Here is a 13,952-nt window from a genome sequence, read left to right on the forward strand (position 1 = left end):
CAGTCAGCTTTTGCAGGACAAGAACCAAAAAGAAAATCTCCCAGATCATGGTGCACATCACATCACTTGTTAGGTCCCAAAGTCAAAGTGGAAACAAGTACCACAGCCTACCTGATTGGTACTGAATGAGCAATCATCAGTCTTGATACATAAGGTGACACATCATCATGATGATATCATAAGACCATCCGTTATGTTTAGAACTTGATTCATGTATAAATCCAATTCAATTGCATATTCGTTCCATCCCAAGAGAGAAAACTTCTCACCTTACTTCACATAAAGCACTGGATCAGTATTCATTATTTATGAGAAACAAAATCACCATTTCATGCATTAAAGATAATCTGTTAGAGTCTTCCATTTCTGTTTTACATATGTAAAGGTGCTCAGAGTTAGAAAACCAAACTGAGCCTTCTTTCATTTCAATGTTACTTTTTAAAATTTTGGGCCAAATCCGTAACTGGTGTTAATTGACATAGCTTCACTGACATCAGTCGAGCTGCACTGATTTGCACCAACCAGAGATCTGGCCCATAACTTCAGTTGCGTACAATATTTTAAATGTATGGCCCAATGCTTCCTTCACCTATGCAGGAGGAGAAAGCAAAAGCAAGCAAAAAAATAAAAAGGGCCAAGGAGAGTCAAAGATATGGAGCAGCAGCCTTTCTGCATGCTTGCTCCCTGACAACTCACAGATTCCTGTCTGCCAACATTTCATGAGAGGAATAATAACAAGGGCAAGAGGAGGCAAAGCTAAGGAACAGGCAGGAATAATAGAGTTTTATACCCACTTTGCACCAACATAAATGACAATGAAAGATTGTGATAGTCTATATCAGAGGTGGGAAAACTATGGCCCGCGGGACCCTCCTGCCCGGCACCTGAGCTCCTGCCCTGAGAGGCTAGCCCTCAGCACCTCCCCTGCTGTCCCTCTCCCCCGCAACCTCAGCTCACTCCCCCGTTGGCACAATCCTCTGGGGGGTGAGGCTGCAAGCTCTTGGGGCAGCGCAGTTGCAGAGCCGGGGCCTGACCCAGTGATCTGTGCTGTGCGATAGCATGGCTGGCTCCAGCCTGGCAGCACGGCTGCCTGTCCTGGTGCTCTGGGCAGCACGGCTGTAGTGCCACCAGCTACTCGTGCTCCAGGCAGCGCAGTAAGGGGGTAGGGGGGTTTGGATAGAGGGCAGGGCAGTTAGGGTAGTGTTCAGGGGGTGGGGGTGTGAATGGGATTGAGGTGGTCAGAGGGCAGGAAACAGGGGTGCTGAATGGGGGCAGGGATCAGTCAGGGGCAGAGGTTCTGGGGGTGGTCAGGGTATGGGGCAGTTGGATGGGGCAGGAGTCCCGGGGGGAAAATCAGGGGGCAAGAAGCAGGAGGAGTCAGATGGGAGGCGGGGCTAGGCCATGCCTGGCTGTTTGGGGAGGCACAGCCTCCGCTAACCGTCCCTCCATACAATTTTGGAAACCCAATGCGGCCCTCAGGCCAAAAAGTTTGCCCGCCCGTGGTCTATATTATTATGCTCACCACTTTCATAAGACTAGGATAAGTATGCCTTGTGAGATATAATTTGAAAACTCATAAGCTACTGAACATTATTGTCCTGGTAAAATATGTGTATCAACATTGTGTGTGAATTTAAAAGATTCTGGTGTATAACACTTTATAATATGCTCCAAGATTAAGAAAAGCAGGCTTAGACCAGTTTTTCAGAAACAACACCACATTGACACCCCTGCCAGGTATTAAACAGCTGTCACATGCTTAAGCAGCCATTCTCCAGCAACAGGAAAGTGTGAATAAGAAATTTATATTCCATCATAGGATGAGTCCGACCTAGGGTTGTCAACTGTAATGGCCCCACCCCTTCCTCATCCCCATGGCTATGCCCCTACCCCACCCCTTCTCTGAGGCCATGTGCCTGCTCACTCCAGACCCCACCCTCACTCACTTTCACCAGGCTGGGGCAATGCGTTGGGGGACAAGCTCTGGGGGCTGGGGTCGAGGGGCTCAGAGTGTGGGAAGGGGCTCCAGGCTGATCTGGGGACAGGGGTGTTGGAGGGGGTGCTAGGTGCAGGCTCTGGGAGGGAATTTGGATTTGGGAGGGGGGATGAGGGCTGGGGTGTGAGACAGCGCTCAGGACTCTTACCTCGGATGGCTCCTGAAAATTACAGCATGTCCAGCAGCAGCTTCTAGCTCAGAGATGGCATGGCAGCACTGCACGCTGTCCCCGCCCACAGCACCACCTCCGCAGCTCCCATTGGCCGTGGTTTCCTGTTTCTGGCCAATGAAAGCTGTGGAGTTGGCACTCGGGGTGAGGGCAGCATGTAGAGACCCCTCTGCTGGCTGTTTCTCCCAGATTGGCTTCAGTAGCCTCTGGGAGATTGAGCTGAATTCCAGGAGCCTCCCAGCCAAATCAGGAGGGTTGGCAACCCTAGTCAGACCTCACATCCACAAGAGATTACTTGTCACCTACACCCCAGTTGGGGGTAATCCTCAAAGAGGGAAGGGTGGTATAAGAAGGAGGGTCAGTGGCCTCCATTCCTGCTCATGACATCAATGACTTTCAAAGAACTGAAATAAGGGGGAGGGATCCCAGACTGAAAGGAGACTCAGCCTGTGAGATTTACTGCAGCGTATGGTGAGAGAAAACATTTTGCTTTTAAGTTCACTTGGTTTGTTAAGTTAGGTCTTAGTTTGCATTTTACTCTTATTTTCTTTTTGTAACCAATCCTGGCTTTTTATGCATCATCACCTGTAATCACGTAAACCTATCTTTTTGTAATTAATAAACTTATTTTATTGTTTTATCTTAACCATTGTGTATGGATTAAAGTGCATGAGAAACTCCATTTGGGATAACAAGGCTGGTGCGTTATCATTTTCCTTTGATGAAATGACAGACTTCCTATGAGACTGTACTATTCAGAAAGGTGCTGAGCAGTACAAGATGCACATTTCTGGGGACAAGGCTGGGACTATAATTTGCAGGTGTCATCCTCTATTATAATTCATGAGTGACTGGTCAAAATGCTCATGTATTTAGTTTGGAGTGAATTTGCCTGCTGAGGGCTCTGTGAGCAGGCCAAAAGTGACTGTTTTGATAACAAAGCAATGTAAAAGGCACCCCAAACTAGCGAATTAAGGGGACACAGTTGTTCAACAGTCCAGATTGTATCCTGGGTAAAGTCACAAAGATACAAGGCAATGAGGAATAAAGTCTCAAGTGTTAGTTGTGTTTTAGGGCAGGGCGGGAACATTCCTTACTCAAAAGGTCTAAATTTTATTCTTGAATCAAGTTATCAGGTGCAACCTGTTCTCAGAAAAATACCAAAAATTCCCTTTAATTATAAAGGATCTTCCACAGGTCTCGTTGAGAGTACAATTTGATCTGTATATAATATGTAGATCTGGTTCCATTTGAAAAACATGAAATGTTACTATTCAAGACACATATGTTCACAGTTAATTCCCAGTGCTGGAGGAGTCTGAACACAAATGGACCCAGGTTGTGATATTCAGAACATACCAACTTGGGGCAATGTTCAGATCTAGGGATTTAGTTCTGGACCACCTCTAATTCTGATGTATTTTGTGTTCTGTTTCTGGCATGGAGTTCTGTGGCATTATTGTTATCTCTAATAAAGAGTAAAAACAACCAACTCGATTCAAATTTCCTGTGTCTTGCAAGCCCGGGTACAAGCATCTGCTGTAATGATCACACAGCGTTAGCACTTGACTCAGCCTGATCTGTGCAGATTCCCCAATCTTATTGCAGACCATCTCTCCCAGTCTGCACACTCAGTCTCTGCAAATACTATGCCCCTTTGCAACAGGGGTTTATAATTATATGCTGTTGTCTGAACCTGAGCTGAAAATGATTCTGAAAGAATGGAAATGCTTTAAGAAGGGAAAACAGAGGACACATCATCTCTCCCTTCCTCCCTATTCACGGCATCAATAGCACTTGAAAGACAAAGGAAGCATCAGTTGAACTGGGGGGTGGGGGGAGGAGATGGTCCTGACTGAAGGAGTTCAGCCAGTAAAAGCATGTGGTAAGAAAAACCTTTGCTTTGAATTCATTTAGCTTGTTAAATTAGATTTTAGTTTGTGTTTTTACCTTTTATTTCTTTGAAACCAATTCTGACTTTTATGCTTCATTGTAATCACTTAAAATCTTTCTGTGTTAATAAATGTGTTTTATTATCTAAACCAGTGTTTTTGGATTGAAGTGTTTGAAACCTCCATTTGAGATAACAGGGTTTGTGCACATCATTTTCTATTAATGAAATAACAGGCTTTCTTTGACCTTGTACTGCACAGAAGGAAAGAGCTGAGCAGTAGAAGATGCACATTTCTGGGGACAAGTCTGGGACTAAGAATTTGCTGGTGTCATTCTGCAACGTAATTCAGGAATGGCTGTCCAGACGCACTCATATAATTCATCTGGGAGTGATTGTGCATGCTTGAAGATGTATGAGAACAGGACAGGAGTAGTTGTTCTCACAGCAAAGTAGTGTGAAAGGCACCCCAAGCCTGGAGGGTAGAGAGGACACAACTGTTCAACTACTCCAGATTGTACCGTGGGGAATGTCATAGAAAGGTACAAGTTTTTGAGCTTCACAAAGGTCTTCTTTATGTCTAGGAAAGGTAACCAGAGTGTCTGAGCTAAATACAAGTTGGGACAGATTGAGATACATCAATGATACTTTAATCCTCTGGACAGACAACCTAAACTCCCTCACAGATTTCCACCACAACTTCAGCAACCACCACCACCCATCCAAACTCTGTCTAGAACACTCCCACAACAGCATCAATTTTCTGGACACTATGATGAGCTTCCAACAATGGAACTCTGCAGACAACCATAGACAAGAAACCCACAAATCACCAGACAACATATCCAGCAACCACCCCAGACACATCAAGAAATCAGTTATCTACAGCTAGGCACTCAGATATTATAGAATACGCTCTGAGGATAAAGTCAGGACACACACCTAAGCACACTGAAAAGCAAGGACACTCAAGCAGAGAAACAGATCACATCATGGAAAGGATCGCCGAAATACCCCTGGAAAACCTGCTTCGATATAAGAGGAAAAAAACCTCACTAACCACACACCCTTAGTTGTCACCTACCACTCCACAATGGAACCCCTACAGGATATCAAACCATTACATCCCAGATTTGATGGGGATCCCATTCTGAAAGAAATCTTTCCCAACCTCCACTATTCTGCCCTTCAAACAACCCCACAACCTAACCAAGAAGCAAGCTCCCCACAGACTATGACACACCAACTCAAAGCGACACCAGACCTTATCAGAACAGATGGAAAACCTGAAGACATAACTCCACTGTTTATGATGATCAATAATCTCCACAACACACCTTTCAAGATACATGGGTCCTATACATGCCTATCACAACATGTGGTATACCTCATTCAGTGCATCTAATGTCTCAACAACAACTATGTGGGTGAAACCAGACAAACACTATGTTCTCCAAAGAACTCTCACAGAAAAATGGTAAAAAAACAAACACTCCATCAGCTGTGGGAAAAAACTCTTCACAAAACGATTACTCCATATCTGATCTCTCAGCCCTCATCCTCAAAGGAAACCTGCACAACACCTTCAAAAGACAAGCCAGGAACTCAAATTCATAACTCTGCTAAATACTGAAAAACAAAGTGGTTTTATGCTCATTATAAACACGTTACTGCTTGCTAACCCTTAACTGCACACTTCATTTTAAGTGGTCTCTTACAGCAGTAGTTCTCAATCTGTACCCCTGATGATACACAGAGGTCTTTCAGGGGGGTACATCAACTCTTCTAGATATTTGCCTAGTTTTACAACAGGCTACATAAAAAGCACTAGCAGAGTCAGTACAAACTAAAATTTCATACAGTGACTTTTTTATACTGCTCTAAATGCTATACACTGAAATATACATACAATATTTATATTGCAAATGATTTTTTATAATTATATGGTAAAAATGAGAAAATAGCAATTTTTCTGTAATGTGCTGTGACACTTTTGCATTTTGATGTCTGATTGTGTAGGCAAGTCATTTTTAAGTGAGGTGAAACTTGGGTATGCAAGACAAATCAGACTCCTGAAAAGGGTACAGTAGTCTGGAAAGGTTGAGACCCGCTTCTTACCGCATGTGTGAAACTCATATGCTTAACAATCTGTCCCAATTTGTATTTAGCTCAGAGGCTCTGGTTACCTTCCCTAGCCAGCCCTGACAGAGCTCAGTGAAGCTCCAATGTTTGTCCCTTCCATTCATAAAAGTTGGCCCAATAAAAGCTGTTGCCTCACCTACCTTGTCTCTGTTATAACACTACACCGAATCATCAATTTATTATGAACAGAACAGAGTTGCATGATGCATCTATACCATGCATAATTTGCAGTAGATCTAAAATAGCCAATCTATTTATCATGTAACCTCTCTCATCTATTTGTATCTAATCTCTGTCTTCTTCTCTTATCTGAACTGTCTAGATAGACTATCTGATAGAGATAACAGACAGAAGATAGGGTTTGATGAGATGTGAATACTTGTCTCATTAGGAATGGACTGAAAACCCCAAATTCATTTCAGACAGAGGCCGCAACACAGGCATAATTTACTACCTAGTTGCACTGGGTAAGAACATATTGATTACCACAAGTGGAAGGCTCTGCAAATATGATTTATAGCTGTAGTTTTCAGGAGAAACCTTGGCGCACATTGACAATTAAATCTGCTGGAACAATATAGTGCCCCTGGGACTCGGGCAAGTTGGGTTACATTCCAAGTTCAGTCGCTGATTTATTGTGTGACCTTGGGCTAGTCACTTCTCCTGTATGTGCCTCAGTTTCCCCTCATACCTGTTGTCTGTCTCATCTATTTACATTATAAGCTTTTGGTAGACTGTCTATGGGTTTGTACCACACCTAACCCAGTGGGACCCCAATGTTTGTCGGGGCCTGTAGGTGCTAGTATAAAGCAAACAGTATTGCCAACCCCAAATATTCATAAAACAGGAATCAGGCCTCAACAGTCATACTGGTTTAAAAACCATGAGATTTTTTACATACACATTTTGGTTCCTTTTTTGTGTTTTCTGGTTTCTGACTTTTTCGTGTACACTACAATCACATTTTCAAGCTTTTCTCCACAACCAAGAGAACTAACACCTTACTTCTTTAACAAAAAGAAAGATGAAAAGAAATAGAAAACAGATTCTAATGTGATCACTTGGCTTCAAAAACTGGGGCTTTAAGAAAACAAGTGTCATTGGGGATTGGTCCTGCTTTGAGCAGGGGGTTGGACTAGATGATCTCCTGAGGTCCCTTCCAACTCTGATAATCTATGAATCTATGATAAATTGTGCGAGTGAGCAACACAGTTAATAATAATCATGAAAATGAAAATAAGCCACAAAATCAGGCACAGAGGGAAGGTCCACTCGTTGGGATTTTACATGCAAATGGACAGCAATAAAATTCTACACTTGGCTGGACTATCAACACTATGTGGACAGAAACACTAACAATGGTAGCTGTATAATGTTACAGTGTCTGATGAGATGACTGTGAGAAATAGAACAGCCACTAGAGGCCACTGTGTACACTATGTACTCTCACAGGAGAGGTGAGTATGGTTAGTTCATGCAGCAGGACCTCACATCCATCAACAAACTACTGTGGGAAAGCACACCTTGTACACTTCCCTCAATATCTGGTTGATATTTGCAATTATTTATTTGTATTCCCATGTTGCTCATGAAAATGAAGTATTAATAATAACAGCTACTGCCTGGAACAGACAACGCAGAGCTGCCAATGCACCTTGGTATTGACCCTGTTATTCCAGGCCAGTGATGGGTTAATCTGGCCAATGTTATTTATCCATCAGCAGAAAGGGGTTTGTACTGTAGTTCTTGGGAGAGTAATAGGGTTGCAATTGGGGCTGTTCTTGCGCAAGGCTTTACTTAAATTAAGAGAGTCAAAATATCACAACCTCAGACACCTCCATCTCTCCCCATAAATAAATCCTAAATTCTGGGAACGCCTCAATTTCTGATGCAGTTTTGAACCATCATATTCCAGTGTCCCAGAAAAGCTACATGTACTACAGTCATTTTTTCATTTGTGGAATTAATATATCGCCTGTGGAAAAGCTACCTCCTCTGGAGTATAAGGTAGCAGCCAAGTGAACAACTCAAGCACACAATGCTGCATTCTAGTGCACGAAGAGAAAACATTAGCCACAAACACACAAGCAGCCCTTCATCTGAATCATATGAGACATCTCTAATATCCATGCAAGAAACTAATGTTGCAATCCCTATGTGTACAGTAAACAAAAGTGAGGACCTTTTCTCTCACTAAAGGAAGATGTGAGCTAAAAAATACCCTTTTACTAAGGATGCTGTGCAACTTTATACCCTCCAAATAAGTGCTCTTCTGATTTTTTCCCCCCAAATGGCAACATACTCACCCTGACATATAGGCAAGCTTTATTCTCACTTCATGGAGGAGAGAGAATGGATGAAGCTGTAGCGAGTGGCCTGAAACCACACAATCTGTAGCACAGCTATTGAGTTGTTTTTTTTCCCACCCTGCTTGCTCATATCACTGAAACTAACTTCATGTAGCTCAAAATATAACAGGAGTCCTATTTCTCTAAACCAGTGGTGGGCAACCTGCAGCCCGTCAGGGTAATCCGCTGGCCGGCCAGCGGATAGTTTGTTTACATTTGCACGGCCACCCACAGCTCCCACTGGCCTGGAACAGTTAACCACAGCCACTGGGGACTGCAGGAAGTGGCTGTGCAAATGTAAACAAACTGTGTCACAGCCCGCCAGCGGATTACCCTGATGGGCCGCAGGTTGCCCACCACTGCTCTAAACCAGTGGCTCTCAAACTTTTTTACTGGTGACACTTTTCACATAGCAAGCCTCTGACTGCAACCCCCCCTTACACATTAAAAGTACTTTTTTATATATTTAACACCATTATAAATGCTGGATGCAAAGCAGGGCTTGGGATGGAGGCTGAGAGCTCACAACCCCCATGTAATAACCTCGTGACTCCCTGAGGGGCCCGAGCCCCCAGTTTGAGAACCCTGCTCTAACCCCTTCTTTCTAGCCAGAGCATAAATTCAGCTGGAGCTGAGCTCCAGTAAATATTTTGAACCCCCCCTGGAGTTTTTATAGCATACTAGTGGGGCACATGGCAGGCTCCAGATAATACTCCCTATAAGAATTTAAGCCCTGATTCTAGCCATAAGGCTGCACTCCAGTTCAGAGCCAGAAATCAGCCCAGCACTACTGACTAACAGTTTCCCTTTTCTAACAGCAGTTCTAATGAAGCCTGTGCACTTCAGCATGCTCTTATCTGTGAAAAAGTGAATTAAGGCCTCCATTTTCCTGCAAGGGCAGAGCCCAGCGGTACTTCTGGCCTTATAGCAAGCTGTGGGTTGAATTACAGTAGCTTGTGTGACAACTGCTTTACAAGCCTAATTGGTGATTCACTTCCACCATAAAATGCAGTTGTGAATGACCAAGAACATATGCCCAGTCTGGGATGAGAATTTAAGGAGAATCCCACTTACTGCAGGCAGAACTAAAACAGCAGAGTACTTGGTATGTTATTTCTCAGCCCTTCAAGCCACTGGAGTTAACAACTATTGTTAGCGAAAAATGCCATGAGACATTCATAACTGCAATGTGTTTGTTATTCAAAACAGATCTTTTTAACCTTGGAATGAAGTAATTGCTGCCTTAAACAGGGCCGGCTTTAGGCCAATTCAACCAATTCCCCTGAATCGGGCCCCGAGCCCAAGCCCCAGTATGGCGTACCAGCAAGAGCCGATGCGCTGTACCGGGGTGGCCCGGCTTCCCCAGGGGGCAATTTAAAGGGCCTGGGGCTCCCCTCCTTCCACTGCCCTGGCCCTTTAAATACCCAAGGGAGCCCTGGGGAAGTGGCGGGACTCCTACAGCTACTTAAATGACCGGGGCGGCAGAGGCAGCTGGAGCCCCAGGCCCCTTAAATTGCCACCAGAGCCCCAGTGCTGGAGCCCTTGGGGCTCTGGGGGCTATTTAAAAAGTCTGGGGCTTCCATTGCTTCTACCGCCCCGGCCCTTCCCCAGGGCTCCCACAGCTATTTAAAGGGCCAGGGCAGTAGAAGCAGGGGAGCCCCAGGCTCTTTAAATATCTGTGGGAACCCTGGGGTAGCGGGGGGCTCCGGGGGCTATTCAAAGGGCCAGGGCTTCAGCTTCTCTGCTGCCCCGGTCATTTAAATAGCTGCAGGAGCCCCGCCACTTCCTCAGGGCTCCCTCAGCTATTTAAAGGGCCGGGGCGGTGGAAGCAGGGGAGCCCTGGGCCCTTTAAATAGCCCCCGAGCCCTGGGCTGCTGTTGCTACCCCAGTCGGGGGAGGAGGAGGGGCACTCACCATACAAAGTGGGCTGTACCCGCACCCCCTGCCCGCAGCCAGCCCCTGCCCACACCAGCCCCTGCCTGCAGCCAGTCCCTGTCTCCAGCCAGCCCCGCACCCCCTGCCCTGCCTCCAGCCCCTGTCTCCAGCCAACCCCTGCACCCCTTGCTCTGCCTCCAGCCAGACCCTACCTCCAGTCAGCTCCTGCCCTGCCTCCAGCCAGCCCCATGTCCAATGGTGCCCTGCAGTTCCCAGGGCAGTAACCTTGCACACCTGCTTCAATGAGGAGGACAGGGAGCAGCTGGGACCCAGACATGTGCACACCTTAGGGTGACCAGACAGCAAGTGTGAATAATCAGGACAGAGGGTGGGGGGGTGATAGGATCCTATATAAGAAAAAGGCCCAAAAATCGGGACTGTCCCTATAAAATCAGGACATCTGGTCACCCTAGCACACCCCCAGGGAGTGGCGGGGACCCACACATGTGAAACGGAGCTCATTTCTAGTTCAGGCCCATCTGTTTAAAAAAGAACTTTAGGTAGAGTTATCATACATCCCTATTTTCCCAGACATGTCAGGCTTTTTGGTTCTTAAATCGCTATCCGGAAAATACCGACATATGGTAACCCTATTGGTACAAAAAATACATACTGTGGCACATCCCTTAAATCAGAACTTTTTATAGAGAACCGGTTGCAAAGATATGAAAGGTTTTTGTTTTTTTTCCACTTTTTTTTTTTTTAAATCATCTCTGCCAGGGCTCCGCTGAAAATTTTCAAATTGGGCCCCGCGCTTCCTAAAGCCAGCCCTGGCCTTAAGGGATTCAAAGGCTGATTATCCTTGAGCATGTATTCTGTGTGGCAGTTTATCTTACTGCAAACAGCACTGTCTTAAAGTGTAATTCTAAAAATACCTGTTATCAGAGGAAACACTGATTCCTGGAGATGACAGACCTTGACTGTCCAAGTCAGAAAACAGTCAAATAAAAGCAAACATGTGATCATACAACTTGGCAAGTACAAAATCAGTGAGATAAGAGTCATACAGGACAGATTAGAATTGAAACAACATTGTCTTTGCCTCCTAATTTGTGAAAATAGAAAGTCATTGGGCACAAAACAAATCTAAATTGAAAAGTATACCATAGGTGCTAAGCATTGCATCAGTTTTTGTATAGGCTAAATTAAATACCTCCAAAAGTAATAAATCCAGCTGTGATGCATGGAAGTGACTTCCTTTCTGCTAAAGTGCTCAAAATTAATTACCAGTATAGGATTTCTTTGCTCATTGATCCCCTGGTAAATGTTAGCCGGGACATGGAGAGGCAAGTATCTAGATTAGCATCTCAATACCAATCTTAATACCTGCTCAAAAACAAGTATTTCTGAATAAATCTAAGATTTTAGATTCTTTAGGATAAAGACTAATATAACTAGATACAAATGGCAAAGAGATTTGATTTTTTAATAGAAATAAATCTGGATAAATTAGGATGAAGCATCAATTAGGTTAGTGCTAGATAAGATTAAACTGAAAAGGGAAGTTGAGCCTGCATGACTTTTCACTCTGGGGCTGGAGCTCCTCTGCTCCAATTCTGCTTCCCTAATACTGACCAGGGCCTGGTCCACACTACACAGTTAAATCGATTTAAACAGCGTTAAATCGATTTAACTCTGTACCCGTCCACACTACAAGGCACTTTAAATCGATTTTAAGGGCTCTTAAAATCGATTTCTGTACTCCTCTCCAATGAGGAGTAACCCTAAAATCGATATTACTATATCGATTTAGGGTTAGTGTGGATGGAAATTGAAGTTATTGGTCTCATTCCTTTAATGTAGCTACCCAGAGTGCACCGCTCCGGAAATCGATGGTAGCCTAGGACCATGGACGCACACCACCGAATTAATGTGCCCTAGTGTGGACGCATAAAATCGATTTTATAATATCGGTTTTATAAAACCGGTTTTAGTAATTTCGATTTTATGCTGTAGTGTAGACGTAGCCCAGAAGTGATCTCCCTCTCCTAGCGGAAGGAAGATCACAGTCTCTGTGTTTATTCAATACTTGTCTCTCTCTTTCAGAAAGCAAGGAAATTGAGCTATGAAAAAGGGAAGCAGTACAGTATGAATCAACCCCTAGCAAAGCTGAGAGCCATTAGGAAATGGAACTTGCAACAGAAGCTACTCACATAAATTCAGCCTCACTTATTCACCAGGCAGTTGCAAAGTTAGTATTGCAGAAAGAAACAGTAGAGGGGTTTTAAGATAAATTAGTGTAAAGGCACAGTAATACCTTTAAATAGGAGTCTATCAAAGAGGGAGATGCATTGGCAATTAGAGACAGAGGTTATACAGCAAAGGTTTGACTACTAGAAATGGGTAAAATTGTTCAAACAAAACTTTTTTCAGTTGACCAAAATTTTTTGCAAATTCACGTCAAATGGTTTTGCTAGAGGGAAAAGAAATAAAAATTACAAAATATCAAATGTTGACATTTTCAAAACTGAATATTTTTTTATTTGAAATTACATTTTGTGTAGAAATTTACTTCAATTTTATGTTAAAATTGAAGGTTAAAAAAGCTCAAACGAAAGGAGACTTTTCACTTTGGGTCAACCAAAATGTTTCATTTGACAAACTATTTTTCTTGCCACAGCCACTCTGGTTTGGATTGCTTTTTACATTACACAATTTGCAATGGTTTGGGCACATGTCTTGACATAGGTATAGCATGACTGACTCTTCCAATAAGACTGTTTTGATGTTCCATCAATGAGTGTAGCCCATATGCCAAAGTTCTGAAAGCAGCAGACCCATTCTCCCTCCATCCCCTTTGCCTGCAGGCTCACAGTGTATAGTGTCCTCTCCTTCCATATCCTACTGATAAGTGTGAGGCGTCTGCCATCTACTGACAATAAATATTGCCTGTGCTTTCAGATTTCTGCCAGTGTGTTTGGAAACTTAGTTTTAAATGCACCATCTGTCATCTTTGAAGTTGCATGATTTTGGGTAAAATTCATCTTGGGAGTAACAACACTGATTTCCCTTATCACAGCAGCCTCTCTTTCTGGTGTTGAAGAGAATGGATTATTAACAGCACAATATTTTTCCTCTGAGAGAGTGTGCCAGGAGGTTTGAGAGATATTACTGCCAAATGAAGACATTCACATTATAGAAAAAATCACCACACATTCAGGTTTAAAAAAAAGAAAAAAAGCTGTATTTATTCAGGATTAATCAGTACACTTTGGGATAGATGGAAATGACTACTCAATTACATTCAAAGGTTAGAGCTTTGTGTTGACCAGGCCTTCTGAGCTTCATTTGGTCTGTGTGTGACCTTCTCAGAGGGAAGGGAATAATGTCGTCTGTCAGTATTTCTGTGTTGGTTCCCACGTTTCTACTTAGTGATCTTCCTTACTTGTGACTCCTTCTCCCTACCAGCTGCACTATAGTGCACCTTGTGCTTGCATCTCTTAAAATCTTATAATAGTTCTGTTCAACAAC

The sequence above is a fragment of the Gopherus evgoodei genome, chromosome 2 (genome assembly GCF_007399415.2).
Source record: "Gopherus evgoodei ecotype Sinaloan lineage chromosome 2, rGopEvg1_v1.p, whole genome shotgun sequence".
Taxonomy (NCBI): Eukaryota; Metazoa; Chordata; order Testudines; family Testudinidae; genus Gopherus; species Gopherus evgoodei.